The following is a 20,329-nucleotide window of genomic DNA, read 5'->3' as shown; positions in this document are numbered from 1 at the left end:
TGGTAGGCAATAAAAGATTCAGGCAATTTCATCTAATCTGTTCTAGTGATATGTAACAAGTAGGAAAAGAATTCTAGGGGATCATGTGGTGTGTATTTCTAGAGGACCCCTTATCTTCACACCTAGATGTAGGGATTGATACTTGTATAAAGAGTGTATATAATAAATGAGTCAGAGGTGTCAAATTAGAAAGGGTGGCTTTAAGATAGTTTTCTATATGCTAGCAAACATTTATAGATAAACTAGTAATGGGCCTCCAAGGAGCCATCCATCCTTATCTCTTCATTAATGCAGATCCTTAAAAGGACTTTTATTTCTCCCAGTGGAAGTTTACCTTTGCGCAGTGCAAGCAACCCCGCTAAGGTACTTGCAAATTTTACATCCTGTCATCTTCAAAGTCATCCTTTTAAGGACGGTTACATAAGTATTGTGATCTGGCAATGAACAGATGAGAGAAGCAGGGTACCGGGAGTTTACTGCTCGAAGGCTTGATTACACATCTGTTGGCTCCCTAATCTCAAGATATTTCTAACCAGCCATAAAAGGAAGACAACCTCGCTTATTTAAGGAAAACAAATCTGTAATTACTACTTTTTTCTCATTTGTTTAGAAAGTTTGCCCTAATGATGTTTTACCACTCTCAAAGAGATTGCCATTTATACAGGATTCAGGAGAATCCAGTAAACTGTGAACGCATTTAGTATATATACATCACTTTGGGTCTCAATATTTAAACAGCAGGGGACAATGAATAGCTGCTCTTCAGTCACCTAATAGAGACTAAGTACTCACTGAGGGTAGACACCTGAAATGGGTCTTCATTTTCTCATAACTGAGAAACAGTTCAGGTTTTTAATCATTGCTTCAGGGCATGAAAGTGAACTGGGTTTTGCTATTGATGGGCTACGTAGAAATTCCGGTGTGATAGATGCCAGCAAACACACATGGAGTGAACTGTCTTGCTCTGGTCCTCAAATAGAGATCAATGACTATCTTATTTGCTCAACCCTGCCTCCAGTCCATGGCTGTAGCCTCCATCATGAGGTAGCCAGGATGATTAATGGTCTGTTGGAGGCATTAATGCCTCTGTTTTGGTCCTCTAATTATAGAAGCAGATTGGAGCCCAGCTTTCAGAGTGGGCTCGAGATTGAAAGATATTTAAAAAGCAGGTGATTGGTCCTCCACTTCCACTTCTTTCAATTTAGCCATAAATCAATGGTGAATGATTTTTCCACTGTAATTTTTCATAGGTTTTTGAACTTGGGTAATGAGCATCCCTGTCCCAGAGTGGAACTGTGATTTTCCTAGCTCTGGTTGGAAAGAAGATGAAGATTTATGAAAGAGCTTAGAGGCAAACATATCGCATCTCTTCTTTATCCTCTGCTTGTTTTTCTGTTGTTTTTTTTTTTTTCTTTTTATTCTCCTTCCTTCCCTACACTTGAACCCTGGTAAGTCTCAACATTGAGGCCTGGCATAGAGTATTGGGGACAGGAAGGGAGGGCTGCTGCAGTGTGTCTTGACCTACTTTCCGGCGACTGTACAATTACACGTAAGAAGTTGCTACTATATAAAGTAGTACTACATTCTATGCTGGAGAGAAGGAGAGAATACACCTGCCTGAGCAGCTCTGATCCCTTTCTGTTACTTGTGGCGCCTGCCAACTTAAGATTTTTTAAAGACATGGGGCAGCTTGAGTTGTTTTCTACCACCCAAGACGCCGCCATGAGGACTGTGAGAAAAATACGGAGGTACCCGGGGTGAAAGGATAGGCTTAAATTGGAATCACTTCGACAGATTTTCTTCCCCTAACTGGGACCATGGCTTACTCCATTATGGGTAATGTGATACATCTGTGCTTGATGAAAACCTGGCTTGCTACTTGTGGAAAAGCACAGGGTTTTGTATTTGTATAACATTTATTTTTTTTGAAACATTGTTTGGGAAATAGACTTGGCAACAAAGGGTTTGTTAAATAGATTCTTTATAGACACACAGATCCAACAAATGCCCATGTTTGCCTTCATGCCATAACATGTGAAGATAGCCAGGAGATCTTTTAAAATACTCGATTTTCTGGTAACTGTGAGACTATATATTTGAGAATGTATTGCATTTCTCTATTTAAAATGGGAGTGACATATTAAAAGTTTTGTATTCAATTCTATGAAGGCTTGGAAAGAATTATTACGTTCGGCATTAGTTGGGTGTTTCCAGAGATAAAGAACCAATGTAATTTATCTAATACAGTAGGATACATACCAACTTATATCTTTATATCTATGTATGCATTTGTATGTATGTATATTGCGTATGTATGTAAGTGAAGAAACCTATTATGAGTGATTAGAATAATACAGTCCAGCTGGGTGTGGTGGTGCACACTTATAATTCCCGTACTTGGGAGGCTAAGACAGGAGGGGCAGGATTCATGGCCAGCCTCAGCTACTTAGTGAGGCTATCCACAACTTAGACTCTTTTTCAAAATTAAGAATAAAAAAATCAGAAGCTGGCCATGGTGGCGCACGCTTGTAATCCCAGTATTTGGGGGTAGAGACCAGAGGATCGCAGTGTGTGGACAGCCTCAGCTACTTGGCGAGACCCTTTGCAACTCAGCCTGTTTCAAAAATAAAAGGACTAAAAAACTGGGCTGGGGGTGTAGCTCAGAGGTACAATGCCCCTGGGTTCCATCCCCGGTATCGCTGAAACAAACAAACAAAAAGAATAAAAAATTGGGTTGAGGGGTGTAACTCAGAGGTAGAATGCCCCTGGTTCAATACTCAGCAGCACCACCACACAAACACACACAAATAATAATCGTATAGTTTAAGAAATCCTGAGCTGTGCATGGTGGTACACACCTGTAATACTAGTACTTGGGAGGCCGAGACAGGAGGATCACAGGTTCTAGCCTGGCCTCAGCAACTTATCCATGTGTTTAGCAACTTAGTAAGACCCTGTTTCAAAATAAAAGAATAGGGCTGGTGTGTAGCTTAAAGGTAGAGTGCTTGTGAGTTCAATCCCTAGTATCCCTCCCCCATGAGCAAAAAGTCTCATAGTCTTCCATCTGTAAGCTGGAGACACAGGAAAGCTGATGGTCTAGTTCCATCCCAAACCCGAAGACTAAAGAAACAGGGGAGCCAGTGGTACATGTTCATAACTAAGTCTAGAGGCCTGAGATCAAGAATGCTGATGCCAGAGGCCAGCAGAACACAGCTGTCAAGAAAAGTCATCCTTCCCTCTGCCTTTGTGTTCTGTGCAAGTCCTCAGTGGATGGGATGATGCCTGCCCACGCTGGTGGAGGCAGTCATCTCTACCCAATCTACAGATGCTAATCTCTTCTAGAAACACCCTCAGAGATATACCCAGAAACAACGTTTTACTAGCTTTCTGGGCCTTTCTTAGCTTAACATAAATTTAACCATCACACCCTCCTACTATCCTTCCTGCCTGTCTGCCTACCTTTCTTCCTAAAATATCTTTCAAGCCATTAGTATGTACCAAAACACTAAGCTAGTCTTAGGTGGCGAGGTAGTGGGAAGTGAAGGTAACTTTGAAAATAAAATTCATTTCTTACCCTTAAAGACCTTATATTTGTTATTTTCATTGCAGACAGAGTCCATTTTGAATACCACCTGCTACCTTTCACCCCTAAAAAAGACGAGGTTATTTGAGGGGATTAGTTAGCGGACAAAGTTTTTGGCAGGACCAGGATCTCTGGTTTAATTGCGATATGCCCAGGTATGAGGGGAACTGGGATACTTGTTCATTCACAGACTTGTTCTAGAGGAAGTCCCTCTGCTATTGTTTTTTGATATCAGGCAGGACCATACACCAAGTGGGCTGCAAAAGAAATCCCTTTCAAACATACTTGCAAGAAAACCCAATCTCCTCTAGTACCTCCATGACATCATGTTACTTGTTACCTTTTTTTTTTTTTTTTCTTCTCAAAAATCTCATAGACATACCTATTTGGCAAAATGTAGGCCGGTCTGCTAAATTGCAAAGGAGTCTGGGTAATGTACTTTTTAGCTTTCAGTCTCTGTTATGTAGGAGTTATATCTGAAGGATTGGAGTCTGTATGGTGAAAATGCATCCACAGCAGCCATCACAGGGCGACAGGTAAGTGGATAACCACAATAAATTGTGTTAAAGCAGAATTGATAATAATGCTGTGGCACTACCCAACAGAGGCACCTATCCAAGAGGAAAGGAAGAGTGTTCAGAAAAGCATCTTAGAGTAGGGGTATACTTACATTATCTTCAAGAGTTATATGTTTTAGTCAGGATAGGATAGCTGTATAATAAAGAAACAAACTGCTCCCAAAGTTTCAGTGGCTTAACACATACAAAACTCCTGCATAGTCTGCTCTGTGGCTGGGACTGGTTTACAGTTTTGAAGCCTCGTGTAAAATAGAACTCTCGGGTCCTTGTCCCCCAAATAGTCAAGATGGCGACAGCAAAGCACTCAACCAAGCACAAAGCTATTCTGAGCACAAGGTTTGGGGTTGTCATATGAGTCATGGGGCCATGAGGCTGGTCTTGGGTTGGAGTCTAGGAGATGCTTTTTAATTCTCCTTGGTAACTCAGTAATTCAGTCAGCTTCAGTCTAAGCTGCTAATCAACACAGTTTCGTCTGTGTTTGCCAAAACTAGGCAGAAGACAAACTGGAGAGCTACCCAGGGGCTCCCTGCTACCCCAGTGCAGAAGGATTCAGTTTCTGCTCACAGTTCATTGGCTAGAACCAGTCCCATGGTCTTGATTGACATCAAGGCAGTCAGGAGCTCAAGTTTTGTGTATGCCCAAGAGGGAGTAGAAGAGAGAAGAGCAAACTAATTTATGTCTCCGAGGAGAGGAAAGGAAAATAGAAGCTTTGCTGTTTGCAAATATTATCTATGTTTCAATATTGGTAAATTTAGTGTGGCTTAGAAATTTAAAATATGTTTGCTTTTTGCCAATATCCTCATTATAAATAGAACAACCTCAAACTAAAATGTTTTGCTAAATTCATATACTATTAGAAACTAATTAGTAGAAACTAATGAAAAAAATAAACCTCAAGGGAGTTATAGAGTACAGTGGTTTGGAGCAAGGAAAACTGTTTCTGTTTTAGTACAGACATGTCTTATATTAATATACAAATTATATTTATTTTATTGAAACATGTATTTAAAAACTGAGTAAAATTTTTCTCTTGAATTTTTAAAACTCATTTATCATTGAATATACTTACATATACAGTGCATAAATAACAAAATAATAGCACTGTGAGGATTCTAGAAATGTTTTTTCCTGCTTTTGCCTGGTTTTCTTAATCATCTTTACCTGTTATGGTTCAGGCATAGTCACGTATGAAGTCCACTTCTAAACTTGGGAAATAGGTGCTCCAGAAAGCTTGCTCTGTGCACCACTAATGTCCTGTGTCTATTCCTCAGACAGTAGTAATTAAGAATTGGACCAAATAGTCAATTTCAATGATACAGTTTAGATAGTAAAAGGAGCTTAGACCAGAAATAAACATAGTTCATGGAAGACTGATAAAAGGGTGTATTGACAGTTATATTTCCTTTTTTTTAAATAAACTATTACTGCTGCATACATTCAATTTACACTCCTTTAATATTATAATTTTGCTTATTTTTTGGCCAACTCTTGTACTTTGGTATTGAAGTGCTACTAGAATGTGTTATTTTTAATATCTACTGTGCTCTACTGGAAAGAAAATTGAACTGGAGAATAAATCATGAGGCTTAGCCCGAACACTTAACCAGTGAGGCAATTTTCTTTTTAGCCTTTCCATTTCTATAAAATGGGACTGTTATTTGTGATAATGATGATGAACCTGGTGTAAAGATAGTAATTAGGTAATTGTTTTTGTTCTTCCAACTCTGAGGAAAGCAGAGATTTCTACCTCAGAGTCTGAATCAGAAGCCAGCAGACTGTGGCCTGCAGGTCAAATCTGACCCTTTGCTCATTTTTTGGTAAAGTTTTATTAGAAAACAGCCATGGCTATTCATTTATGTATCACCTATGTACATTTTCCTCTTACAACAGCAAAGTTGAGTGGTTGGGACATGTGTCTGGCAAAACCTAAAATATTTGCCATCTGGCCCTTTACAGAAAAAAAAAAAAGTTTTCTTAAATTATTGGTTTGGATAGGGGCCAAATATTTTGTTTGGATTTGAGAAAATTTAGGCCTATTGCCTTGAAGGGATAGAAGTCGTCTTTAAATAGAATTTCTGCATATTCTCCATCCAAAAGACCCCCAAGGGCAGCCTAACTGAGCTTTCCCTGCTGGAAGGGGGGTGGCATTTACCTTTCCATTCTTGAAGCGCCTCCCCACAGGCTTGCTGCTGGCAGAGGTTATTATGCAAATGAAGGCTCTTCTTTCCCTGGTGCCCCATGTGAGGTCTTTGTACAAATATGAATTGTGTTAAGGCCTGCCTGTAATATATAGACTTTAGTTACTTCACCAAGTTGTTCAGTCCACTGGGCATTTTTCACTCTCTTTACCAGGAAACGTGAAATAGCGAATTGAGCAATCTCCTCATCAATTTGATCATGGTAGATTGGCAACTTTGACGCCTTTAGTTTTAAGAGAGAATTTTTTTTTAAATGCCACGTTTTTCTCCATTGCTGGAATTTATTTATTTTACTAAACCACCCAGTTAATTACTCCAATTTTCTAATCCGCCCTAGCATTGAAGGCTTAGCCTGTTTGAATGAATTCTCCCGGTGGCCGGTACAATTGAGGTTTGTTTCTAAAGTATAAGCTTTTCATGCTCCTTTGTTTATCTGTCTGCTCGTCTGGTCCCTTTGATCTCTCAGTGAAACTGTTGCGATTTCACCTCTAAATTGATGAGGTTCCATTTTAGAAATACAAAAGGAAAGGAGAAGAGAGACTGGAGTGGGAAACCAAGAAAGTGGGTAATTTGGAGAAATGACGCCCTTTTGGTGAAAGGGAAGTGTGAGGAGAAAGGTCTTTGAGGAGGGCGGCAGGAAACAGAAAACTGTGGACTGCTGCTTTGGGAAGAGTGTGGTGTGAGAGGAAGCTGAAGCAGTCAAAGCTTTAGAAGGCACCCTCTGCTGGGGAGGAGTCATCATTGGGGGGGGGGACCCAGGATCAGTAAGATCAATGGTAAATCATCATTGGTAAGATCAATGGTCTTACCATTAATTGTTCAAGTTATAGTCAAGAATTCTGTTCAATCTTGAGTTGGTTTCCCCTAGTCCTGTCCTGACCAGGTGTAGGGGGATTGTCTCATTAGGGTATACTTCTTCCTTCAGGTGTTCAGGAACTCTCCTATGTCCAGGGGTCAATTAGCATCCTCATCCTCAAAAAAAGGACTATCTGTGTGCAGTGGGGCAGATGGCATCAGTAGCAAAGTCTCAGAACCCAGATGTGTGTCAATGGACCTTACCAGGCATCATATTGCCCACTGTGAGTTTACGATCCTCAGTGGTATCAAAGAAAAGTCTGTGCAATGTGATGGCCTCACATGCCCGGCTTCTGTCATGGGTGACACTTGTTTTAGGATGTGGTGCTCGTTTCTGTGATCTCCTGCCTTCCTGTTTACATAGCCCTTCTCCTTCCTCTTTCTCTGCTTTTCTGTACAAATGTATTGGTCCATTTTGAAGGGTGGCTTTTGAATTCAATAGAAATGTATTTTTTTCTTTTTTTTGTGTGTGTGTTTTTTGGTTTCTCCATGGGTGACTCATGCATTCTATAAAAGAGCCCTTGGATTCTGAGGAAGAAATTTTGTGGGAAGAATAATACTTTCAAAGTGGTTATTAGGTTTAGTAATTCAGAGATTATTTGTGACTTTTGACATTGAAAAAGAAGGAAACTGTCTTAGGACCAAGGTTCAGAAAGCATTGAGGATTTCCTTTTTTGGCTGGATAACTTTGTTTTTAGATATGAAGTTAGAAGTGGATACAGAAAGGTACTAGATTGTTAGATAGGAAAAGAATACACAGATCCAAATTACAAGCTTTAAGAGCTCAGAAGATGTCTACCGCAATTAAAGTCAGGAACCCAGGACAAACAGAGGAAGCAGGCCTGCATCCAGCAGGTCAGGTCCTAAGGAGAGAGATGGAGAGAGGTTATAAGAAGTCATAGGTTGGGGTATAAACAAAAGCCTGTAGAGAAAGCTTTGCAAATGACTGACATCTTTCAAGAACTCAAGCTTCCCGATGAGTGACCTTTTTTTCAATAAGAGGCTTTCAAAAATCTGATGAGTGAACGCCTGAGGAGGTTAGTAGTTAACTTGCATCCTGAAGAAAATATGGGTTAGCATGGTAGCTCAGAGAGAAGATGAGGTCATTCTAATTAAGAGGATTTTCCTGAAGAAGGATAGAAGTGGTACAAGTCTAGCATGTCCTGAAGACTCTTAGCAAAATGGTATATTAAAATCAATGCACTTCAGGAGCCAGTATGAGTTCTGAGAGTCTCAGTGCAGCTTCGACTGTGTTTCTTGGGCTTTTCTTTGAGTGTAAGGGAATAAGCTGTTTACCAAGTGAGGTTATAAACTTTAAGGTTCAGCCTGCATCTTTTAATCTCAAAATGCAGACCATGCTGGTGGAATAATAGTTCCTGTGGCGTCATCTTAACAAACTATTTTAACACTTTGTTTTCCTTCCTTTACCTGATTAAATAGCTTCTTGTCCTGTGCAGATTTTAAAATGCACACAAATCACTTTGGGGGTTGGTAAAAATGCAAATTGTGATTCAGTGGGTCTGGCCGGGATCAAAGCCTAAGATCTGCATTTCTCATAAGCTTCAAGAGCTAATAATACTCTAATGCTGTTAGTTTGGGGACCATAATTTGATGAGAAATGGTGAAATGAAGAGAAGGAGGTTGGTAGCAAAAATTAAAAAAAAGGATTGAGATTGAATTTTACCATCAGAAGGGCCTAGATTGGCCGGGCATGGTGGCGCATGCTTGTAATCCCCGCGCTTGGGAAGCAGAGATAAGAGGATCGCGCTGGTTCAGAGCCAGTCTCGCTGGCTTAAGAGACCCTGTTTCCAAGTTTAAAAAAAAAAAAAAAATATATATATATATATATATATATTAGGTCTGGGAGTGTAGCCCGGAGGTAGAAGGGCTTCCAGGAACCCCAGTACCACCAAAAAAAAAAGAAAGACCTAGATTGTTTGAATTGCTATAAAACTGCGAACTACATGATTGGCCAAGTCATTTAGAATTTGGAGGCCTTGTTTCTTTATGTGAAAAATAGGGCTAATGATACCATCTCCTCAGATATTGTTCTAACATATATTTCTCAATAGATCAGTTGTTCACTATTTTATCTTTAGTGTCTAGCACAACACCAGCATATCATAGATGCCCTGTGAACACTTGTTGAAAGAACAAATGAATTAGTTAATGAGTTATCTCTTTTAATATAAATAGAATATGCAATAAATTATTTTGCTCTAAGAGGCATTGCAAAAAATGTGGTTGCTTCTTCACCTGTTTCCCTTTTAAATATGAAGCCAAAATTAGAGACACATCTCAAACTATTGAAGCAATAACATAAAACAGGCACTCTCTATGTGACCAATCAGTGAAAATAACAAACCTCAGATACTGGAGGTTTGATGGACAGATGATAGATGATAGTTTTATAGTGTTGTTACAGGGAAATGGGCAAGGGTAAATTAGGCAATTACTTCTCAGAAGGTGGTCAGCTAAATATATGGTTATGTCTTATCTGTGGCGAGAGTCACGGACAGAAAACAATGCTATGAAAATATGAAGCTTTAGAATTCTTCACATTCAGAAGAGGCTAGACCCTGATGTACAGCCAACCATGGGGATAGGAATTGGACAAGTCCAGGTCACCTGCACAAGGGTTCTCTATGGCTCCCAAGTATCAGAAAATCTGATTTTAACAAGTTTGGCCCTTTCAAAGTACAAGAGCTCTGGAATATCATTCAGTTTGTATGCTTTAGTAAATATTGTTAGTTGCTTGGGAATGAGGGCAGCAATCTGATTAAACTCTGTTGCCACTATGTTCCAGGCACTGCAGTAGATCCTTGTGAGACGGGTCAAGGAAGGCAGAGTCTGTCTCTGTCCTCGTAAGCCTTTTTGTCTAAGCAAGACATGGGAAAATAGAAAAAGAAAAAACCAAGAGCTGAATCATTTGGTTGTCTTTTTAGAGGAACATTATCTGGGATGAGTTGTCATTTATTGACTAAGTGCGCTGAAGACCAGTTCTGGTGGTTACTAATAACTCTGACTACAGAGCAATGAGTCTTTTCTTAAGCAAATGGTAACTCAAATCCCTCCTCACCATCAGCATGATTTACATTGTATTGTGAGATTATAATGCACCAATAAAAACGTATTTTTTTTTTAAAAAATACTCCTTTTTAAACACCTGATGGCAGGTATTTTTGTTGTTGAGCTCACTGTTATATCTTCAGTGCTAATAACAGTGACATGTACATGGTAGGTTCTCACTAAATGTTTGTTGAATGATGAAATGCTTTACAGAGATGTGCTTTTAATGAATTTGTGTTCAAGATGGATGGGGACTGGTTCTGTATCTACCTAGGGCTATATTATCCCTTTTCTCTTATATGTCACCAGTGTGTAGGTTCTAATCGTAATTAAGACACCCAAAATAATGGGATTAATTTTTATGCTAGAGTATTTTAATTCATGTAAAAAAAACATAAACAGAGAATAGCTGCTAAAACTTGAACTTGAAAATTGTCTTCTTGACTTAGTGTTCTTAATTTTTGTAATAGTTTTCACTGCCGCAAGCAGCATTATAATATTGTAAGTATCTATTGTAGTTGACAATGAGGATAAAGTGGCTTTGGAAATAAAAATATAAATCGCAAGCCATCAAATAATACCACATACAGATTACTAAGCAAGTACAAGATATTTTTCAGTTAATCAGAAGCATAAAGTACAGTGCTATTTTCTTTCCCATTGTAAACATATCCCTGCTAGAGAAAGGATAAAAATCCCACAATTCTAATTTGTTAGATTCAGGGATCATTCTAGAATCACTGATTTTCAGCCATTTTTGAACCACTTACACTGCCCTAAAATACCCCTTTCCAGCCTCTAAAATCCAAGAGATTGTGTTTTCATTTTTTATTCCATTCCCAAAGTTGATGCTGGTGATAATGATGATTGTTACTGGGGGTTTAACACAGAGGCACTCTATCTCTGAGCTATGCCTCCAGAACTTTTTATTTTTTATTTTGAAACAGTTATGATAAGTTGTTGAAGCTATGAGATTTTCCTGTTTCAGCCTCCAAAGAACTGAGATTACAGGTGTGTATCACCATGCCTGGCTAAAGCTGGTCATCATTTGAGTCTTTGATTTCTTAGAATGTTTTGCTATTTTACAGACCTCATTGAGATTACCACCACTCTCATTTCCTTAAATACAGAACTGTCAACAATTTACTACCGATTAATTTTGCTTAATCCTTAAGCCACAGAACACACAAAGCCCTAAGTGGGAAATGACCTTATGCCAGTAGCAAATACATGCAGTCAAAATAAAAGAGGAAGTGCTGAATTCTGGCAGGCATGCAGGTAAGTAAACCGTGACTCTGAAATCTCTGTTAGTAATGCTGATTGTTCTAAGAGAGGGAAGAAGGTTTTATCATGAGGTATGATGAAGGCTTATTTATTGGATTCTTAGCTCTGGAATTAGTATATGCAGATCCATCTTATTAAATTATCTGCAGGAAACCTTGGGCAATTTATGAACTGATGATGAGTGAGACCATGTAGTGGTTGGGTGCTCGGGTAATGGAATGGATGCTCAGGTAATGGGATGGCCCATTGATTCCCCAAACAGAAATCTCAATATGGTTGGGTGCGCAGATAATGGGATGAAGTGGTTGGATGCTCAGGCAATGGGATGGATGCTCAGGTAACGGGATGGACCATTGATTTCCCCCAACAGCCAACCATAGTGAAATTAGGATACTTAGAAATACAGATGGCATCACTTGAACTATTGCCACTTTGTATTGTTTTAAATAACTGTGAGATAAATATTTAAAGGTGGTAAAGGAGAAACAAGGCATCGAAATGAAACATTTTCAAAATAAATTTATTTTTGTCCTGGAGGGATAGTCATCTAGAGATGCTGTCCCAAGGAATCCATCTCTTTTCATTAGAAAAAAAAAATGAAGATGAAAAATAACCACTATTACTACGTGAATATGGATATGGGTGATATGGGTGAAGGGAGCTAGTGCAGAAAGAGCTCCTGGGGTTGTGTGAAATCAACATGTGGCGGCCTGAGTGATGGGCTCTGTCTGGGAGGCAAAAGGTGGAGACTTAAGGGGCCAAGCAGATGGAAACTCATTCTCAAGTGGAGAATGTGATCTTGAGCTTAGGGATAAAACAACAGCACAAGAATGGAATCATGGACTTGGAACCAGTGGTAGGAGAAATGCAACCTGGTGCCCTTTCTGGTAACACAGAGTTCAAATGTATGAAACGTAAAGAAGTGGAGGAGGTCCAAGGAAAATGGCAGAGCTCTACCCATAAGTTATCTTTCTGTCTGTCATTGGGCAAGGTATAAAATCTTTTTGAGTTCAGAGTCCTTTTCCATTAGGTGAAGTGGACGGATGCTAAAATGTCATCATGGAAATTGGTTTGTTTCCAAGGTGGCTGACAATCATTTTTCCCGGGATGATCTCCACTTCTAACAGATGAGGACTTTCTAATTTTTATCCTCTCTCTACTAGGGAATCATTTTTAACAAAGGAAAAAATAATTGCTTCTATTTCATGCTTCAAATCAATGAAGAAACTTATTGTACTTGTGTCATAATCTGTATGTAGTGTGATTTGGCGATTTGCAAACAAAAAACCATAAACAAACTATTTTTGTTCCCAGAGTCTTATTAATGCCATTCGTGTGTTGTTTGGAGTTCATTTTGACTCACTGAACCACCTAGAGCCTATAACCATGTCCAGGATAAAATAGAAATTGGACTAAGGTCCTGGATGAAAGCTACACAATGATTTCCCCAACAAGTGACCTGTTATATAAATAATCTTAAATGAAACAGACTGTGAGCTTGGTTCTGGCATTAGACTTGGATTGAGTAAGATGGCAACTTGCTATCTTGTCTTTAGCAATGTAAAGATGGTTGAACAGATTCACACCTATTAAGAGGTGCCAACATTGTATAGGCTTATAGGTAAAATAAAACATATCCTCTAAATAACACATTGTGGGGGAGAGGGAAGTGGTAGGGAAAAAGGTAGGATGGAGTTTAAGAGAAGAATAGAGTGCTCATAGGAGAAAAAGGCCTTCTAGGCTAATTCTAGGATGAACTGATGTCTGTCTGAATGAGAAAAGATTCAGAAAGATAGACCAAGAAAGAGAAAGAGAGGCAGGGGATCTATGTGACAGACAAAACTAAGGTATAAATCTAAAACCCTTTTTGACATGTTCATAATACTGACCACACAATTATGAGCACAGATTTTCTGGATGGTGGGTTGGCCTCCAAGGTTCAGTAACAGGTATAGTATACTTAAGAGTTTCTTCTTAGAAAAAAAAGGTTGAGGTAGTGAGGCCAGGATTATACCAGAATAATCGATTCTAAATCCTGCTATTTTATCTTTGCTGATGTTATTTTAATAGAAAATGGATATTTTAAGTTCTAGTCAGAAACAATTTTTTTTCTCTTTTTGGGCTGGTTATTGTGGTAAACTGGCACAACAGACACTGTGGGACTCTTTCCCCTTCTAATACCTGATGAGATTGGAGAAATGAGTAATGGCATGGGTAGTGCCTTAACCAAGTGTTTTTCAATAAGCAGTTGCTATTATTCAGAGAGACCCGCTATGAGGGCTACCTCGCTTGCCTAGCCCTTCCTGCCTGAAATTTGCAATAACTACACCTCATTACCTTATTCCTGTTGTGTTTAGGGTAGGCTGGTGCTGATAGTATTCTCACAAAGGTCGAAAATTATCTGAAATAATGTTGTGCTACATTCTCAACATAAAAAAAAAAAAAGATGCTGAAAGCAGGTATTGAATTGTTTTCATCTGGCAGGTAATGGAGATTGGTTTTTGACCTGTTGTTAGGCCCATAAATAGTTAATCCCATTATTGGAAAGAAAATGATGCTATTAGCCTTATTTATAAAAGAATATTTTTAAAAGAGAAGAGGTGGGGCTAGAATGAATACTACCTTGGGTTTTTAAATGCAATTAGGAGATTCCCAACTAAGAAATCTAGAATGGAAAATTTTCCCTCTAAATGTAAATTGAGCACATTATTTTTTGGCATCAATAGCTAAAAAGGGACAGTTATAAAACTGATATACTTTGAAGCCAAAGGGTTTTCCCAAATCATGTATACTTCTTAATTCATTCATCAAAGCATTCCAAGATTCCCAAATCTTACTTAAATATTTTTTCAGCCTTGTATTAAAAAGTTAGTGTGGAGCTGGGTGTGGTGGTGGACACTTGTAATTCCAGTACTTGGGAGGCTGAGACAGGAGGATTTCAGGTTCGCAGCCAGCTTCAGCTAGTTAGTGAGGCCCTCTGCAACTTAGTGACACCCTGTTTCAAAATAAAGGAATAAAAAATAGGGATAGGGGTTTAGCTTACTGTGTGTGTGCTGTCATAATTGCCATGTGGTGTGATACCTTTAGTCTCCAAAGGAAATAATGAACAGGTACAGTTGGAAATTGCATGCTCATTTATTTATTTATTTTTCTCTTGCTAATTTTTAAACTATTACCATACAAAAAAGTTTCATTTCTTTTATCTCACAATCTTCTGTTTAAGAGAGTTTTAGAATCATTTTTGCCATTATAAGGCTTGATGCACATGACTAATGGCCTCTTTCATAATGCAGGAATTGTTTTGCTGCTTGAGAGTGCTAATGTACTTAAAATTGATGGAAGAAACTAATCTACTTGGGGTGACAAGTCAGAGTGTATAGTGAATTAACTGCATGCTCAGATCTTCTTTTTGAAGCAAGCAAGGGTTTTATTTTTCAATTCAGAATTAGGGAGTTAGAGACATACTCCCTGTCATATATGTATCACACTTTACATTAGGGTGTATTTCTGAGTGTCTCAGTCAACACTCTCACTGATATAATCCAAAACAACTGACTACACAACTTAGAGGAAAGAACATTTATTTGCTCAGAGTATTTTGGAGATTCTGGGTTCAGTCTATAAGATGCTGGGTTCTGTGGATCACAAAACATTGCAATAGTAAGCAGAGAGGGGAGGGGCCAAGGCTCTGCTCTTACATCATTAAAGCCAGAAGCAAGATGGCAAGCAAGCAAGGGGATTTAAAGACAAAATTCCAGTGCCTAAGGCCATACTCCAGGGATCCACTTCTCCAGGCACAACCCACCTGCCTAGATTATACCCACTAAATCCATTACGATGGATTTGTCCACTGATAAGATTATAACCCTCCTGACTTATATAGTCTCTGAATATTGATACATGAGCTCTTCAGGTGACATCTTTTCTCCCCCCTTTCTTTCTTTTTTTTTTTTTTTTGGTGGTACTGGGGTTCTTGGAAGCCCTTCTACCTCTGGGCTACACTCCCAGACCTATTTTATCCTTTTTATTTGGAAATAGGGTCTCTTAAGCCAGCGTGGCTGGCTTCAAACCCACGCGATCCTCCTGTCTCCACCTCCCAAGCACAGGGATTACAAGCATGCGCCACCACGCCCGGCTTCAGGTGACATCTGATATCTAATAATAATAATACAGAATAACTGTCTTTTCTTGAGCATCTATACTCAATGCGAATGGGATGGTCAGCCTTCATAACTGTGAAGTGCCTGACCTCTGTGAATTGAAAATTCCCTTTGAAAAACTGAAACAATACTAATCCTTGCCTCATTTTCTTCACTCCTAGTTATCTGGTTTACCATATGGTCACCGCACATGTTCCTGGTCTTGTCTTTTAAGACTTTAGTCCAGTTAGTTAACTATAGTATTTATTTCATTACTTTTTCTGTTTTACTTCAATATCTAAAAACCTGCATAGATTGCCACCCCCAACCCACATGTGGCATTCCCACTAACTCTAACCTCTTAGAAGGCTGGCTTCTGATCTTCTGAATCCAATATACTCTTCAGTCCAACCATTCCCCTGAAGCCTTCTCTAACTCTCTTAGAGATTACTATATCAACTCAACAAAAAATATGTTCTCATTATTTCTGGAATATTGTTTCCTATTGTTTATTTCTCTTTGTCCATAGAAGATGTCTCCTTTTCTATCTATGTTCTTTAAGTACAGATTCATCATTATAATTTGTATATCTCTTTCTTAATCAGTTGGTATAGTTGTAAGAAGTTGAAGCATTTCGGCAATTTGAGAATTAATAAATCAGTCGGGCCTGGTGGCACATGCTTGTAATCCCAGCATTTGGGAGGCTGAGACAGGAAGATTGCGGTTTGCGGACAGCCTCAGCTACTTAGGCCCTTTGCAAATCAGTGAGACCCTGTTTCGAAATAAATAATAAAAAATAGGGCTGAGATGTAGCTCAGAGGTAGAATGCCCTGGGTTCCATCCCCAGTACCACACACACACGCACGCACACAATAAAATCAATAATTCAAGTCTATCTGTCTTTATATTTCGGGGAATTGAATGCAGGAGAATTCTACCTCTGAGCCACATTCCCAGTCTTATTTTATTTTAAAGTTACTGAAGGGTTCTCTAAGTTGCTGAGACTGGCCTCAAAAGAATGTGTTGCTCCTGTCTGAGCCTCTCCAGTGCTGAGATTCCAGATGTGTGCCACCATGTCTGGCTTCTTTACCTTTATGTTAATTGGTAGCCTAACTGGGCAGATCATAATTTTATTGAGGATGAGGACTGCGTTTTATACAGTTTTCAGTCCGTAGTACTTAGACTATCATATTGTAGGAATTCCACACTGTGTTGAACCAAACTGAATCATCTCTTATAATTGAATGGTGTGTCTATTTTAAAGATATTCAGAGAAAAGGGATATAACATAGCTATTCCCTGACCATTTGGCATTTCAACATTGTTTGTGTTGACATTAAGTTATTCTACCTGAGACTGGGATTGAGATGGCTTCCTGTTAGGTGGATAAGCATGGGCCCCAGGAGGCCCGCTGCTAGAACTCCCCATAGAACTTTTAGGCAAATGAACTAAAGGCATGATGCTATAATTTTCCTCACAGATTTCCACCCCCTGAGGACTTTCCATATTCTGACACCACCTCAGGCTTTCCCCTGTACAGCAGACCCCCAAAACGTCAACATTTCTGCAACACACTGGGTCTATCCAAGAACATCTCCTAAAGAGACCCTCTTCTAAACCTGTCAAAATGTGGTTAATTTGTGGCTAAAAGTTTTTATTCAAAGATTTAGAACTTCCTCTTCTGAGAACTTAGGGGAATATCCCTAGATACACTTGTGCAGAGAGGGGCCCAAGCCAACCTGGAGCGACCCTTACTAACTATAATCCTTTTCATGTTGTTAGTATTGTGAACTTGCCACCCTCTCTGTGGGCTTCACTTGGGTGGTTGTGGATAAGCACATTTGCAAAGGCCAGTAGAGGTGTGTAAGCCTGTCACTCAGCCCCACCAATCAAATGATCACAGAATTCTGCAAAGAATCAGGAACCAAAATAAGATATGAGCAGGTGCCAGCACCACTACCAGCACTGCTCTGATAACTCAATTAAAAGACCCACTCTGGTTCTTCTTTGAGAGAGTACTGTAATACTCTCAATAAACCCTTGCAATAAACCCTGTTGCATATACAAAACAATGCTCTGGCGTTGGTCTGAATTCTTTCCTTGAAATACATAAGAACCAAGGACTGACAAACTGGGCGTGGTGGTGCATGCTTGTAATCCCAGCATTCGGGAGGCTGAGACCAGAGAGTCGCGGTTTGTGGTCAGCCTCAGCTACTTAGTGACGCCCTCCGCAACTTACTGAGACCCTGTTTCAAAATAAAGAATAGAAAATAGGGCAGTGAGTGTAGCTCAGAGGTAGAATGCCCCTGGGGTCCATCCCCAGACCCGCAAGAGAGAGAGGAGAGAGGAGAGGGGAGAGGGGAGAGGGGAGAGATGGGGGAGAGGGGGGAAAGAGAGAGAGAGAGAGAGAGAGAGAGAGAGAGAGAGAGAGAGAGAGAGAGAGAAGAGAAGAGAAGAGAGAGGAGAGAGAGAGAGAGAGAGAGAGAGAGAGAGAGAGAGAGAGAGAAAGAAAGAAGAGAAGAGAAGAGAAAAGAGAAAAGAAGAGAAAAGAACCAAGGACTGGGGCTTTACTCTGGGACCCCTCCTACTCAGAAAAGGGTGATACTACCACCTCTGATGAAAGTTCTTTTACTCAAGTAAACACACTTTCCCAATTTCATTTTAAACATTTTAAAACAAATAGTGTACTTAAAACTATTATCTTAGGATATTTAAAATTACCCAAGTGTAACTTATTCATCAAGAGCTTTAAAGCATGGTTCTTAATACTAAGACATTTATTTATTTACTTACTTATTTATTTATTCTGGTGGCGCATTCTACCTCCAACCTACATCCCCAGACTTTTTTATTTCTCGGTTTGAAACAGGATCTCACGAGGTTGCTGAGGGCCTAACTACATCGCTGAGGCTCCTCTCAAACCTGCGATCTTCCTGTCTCAGCTTCCCAAGTACTGGGATCACAGATGTGTGAGAGTACACCCAGCTGATATGAAAACATTTCAAAATTTCTCATTTCACTTTTCAGGGTTATGTAATGGATGCTAGGCGTTTGGGCCAGAAAGTAGTTACTGCTCTTTGGCCAAGCTTTGTTTTCTCTGAACTGAATGGTTGGTCCACATCTGCCACCCCTAACTTTCCTGGCATGTGATATGGTTGGTGGCCTGCGAACTAGCTGTCTAGACATAGCCATAAAGCTCTTAAAATACCTTTCTTATTTGCCCTGCGATTGTTAGGAGTATTCTAACCATCTGTGGGAAGAAATCCACAAAGGCAGATCAATCATGGGATTTACAGGTGGCTAGTTGTTAATTTCCATTGTCTGTGAAATAAATAAACAGGCAGAAATACTGAGATGAAACATACTTGGATGAAATACCCTCAAAAATCTAGGAGCTGCCAGGCACTAGTGATGGTGCACACCTATAATCCCAGTGCTCGGGAGGCTGAAACAGGATGATCGCAGGTTTGAGGCCAGTCTCGGCAGTTCAGTGAGATCTTGTTTAAAAAAAATTAACAAAAAGGGCTGGGAGTGTAATTCAGAAGTAGAATGCCTCTGAGTTTAAAAAGAAAAAAAAAAAGACTAAAGGCTTGAAAAGGCTTGGAAACATGTAACTCCACTTCAGTAGTAGCCTCTGTCTTTTTCATAACCTAAATCACTAAATGCCCTTTCCCCTGTTCTCTAGACCTGAGAAATGTGTTGGACATAGTATATAGCCTGGATTTTACACTCAAGTAAATATGCTCTGTGTGTTTTCAAAAAGACCAATATTTATATATCAAGCTCACCGAGTTAAATTTACTTTCCCACATTAAGCCTGCATGATGAATGGCTTTATCTTGCCTATTACAGCCTGTTAAACCATAAATCCCCAGGCAGGAGATAGAGCGAAAAAATAACTTGAATGAAGAAAGCCACCGAGGGACAAACCATTACTATTTAAGATGGTTCTACTGCATCACATTTGTTAACAATAATATGTAAAATACCTTGGAAAACCTATTTACTCGTATGTTCCTTCCATTTCAATTTGTGTTGCTAACAACAAGAACAAATAAGTGAATGTTGGCATAGGAGTATCTCACTAACCCAATATTTCTATTCCCCTTTTTTATTACTTACCTAATATAGTGTTCCTCGAACCATTTTTACTTCCATTCTTATTGTTGGGCGAATAAATGAGTTAATGAATAAACATGAGCATCAAAGTACTTTCCCTATTCCAGTTGGAATGTCCTTTCCATTTACTGAAACTTTAACCCATATTTCAGTTTTAAGGAAACTTCCTATTTTTTTTCCCCTAAAAGGCTTTCTATTGTCTCCCTTTAGAGTTTTTCTTGCTCTTTGCTACCCTTCCTCAGAACTTCCTATTTTGTTTAGCTAACTATTTTGATCTGCCTTGTTATTTACTCAAGTACTGTTAGCGGTCAGCAGTAGTGACTTATCTTCGATTTCAAACTACTGATTTAAAGCTGCTTAGGTTTCTTCTTTTTGTTACGTTATGTTGATCACATGACATTTAGAAGGTAGAATCTTGTGGCCCTGTAATTTACCATTCCAACTGCATACTCTTGAGAGTAATGAGAGTCCTATTAAGTAATTATTGCTGGGACAACAGGAATA

The sequence above is a fragment of the Muscardinus avellanarius genome (assembly GCF_963383645.1).
Source record: "Muscardinus avellanarius genome assembly, chromosome: 18".
Lineage (NCBI taxonomy): Eukaryota > Metazoa > Chordata > Mammalia > Rodentia > Gliridae > Muscardinus > Muscardinus avellanarius.
This window is presented reverse-complemented; position numbering follows the sequence as displayed.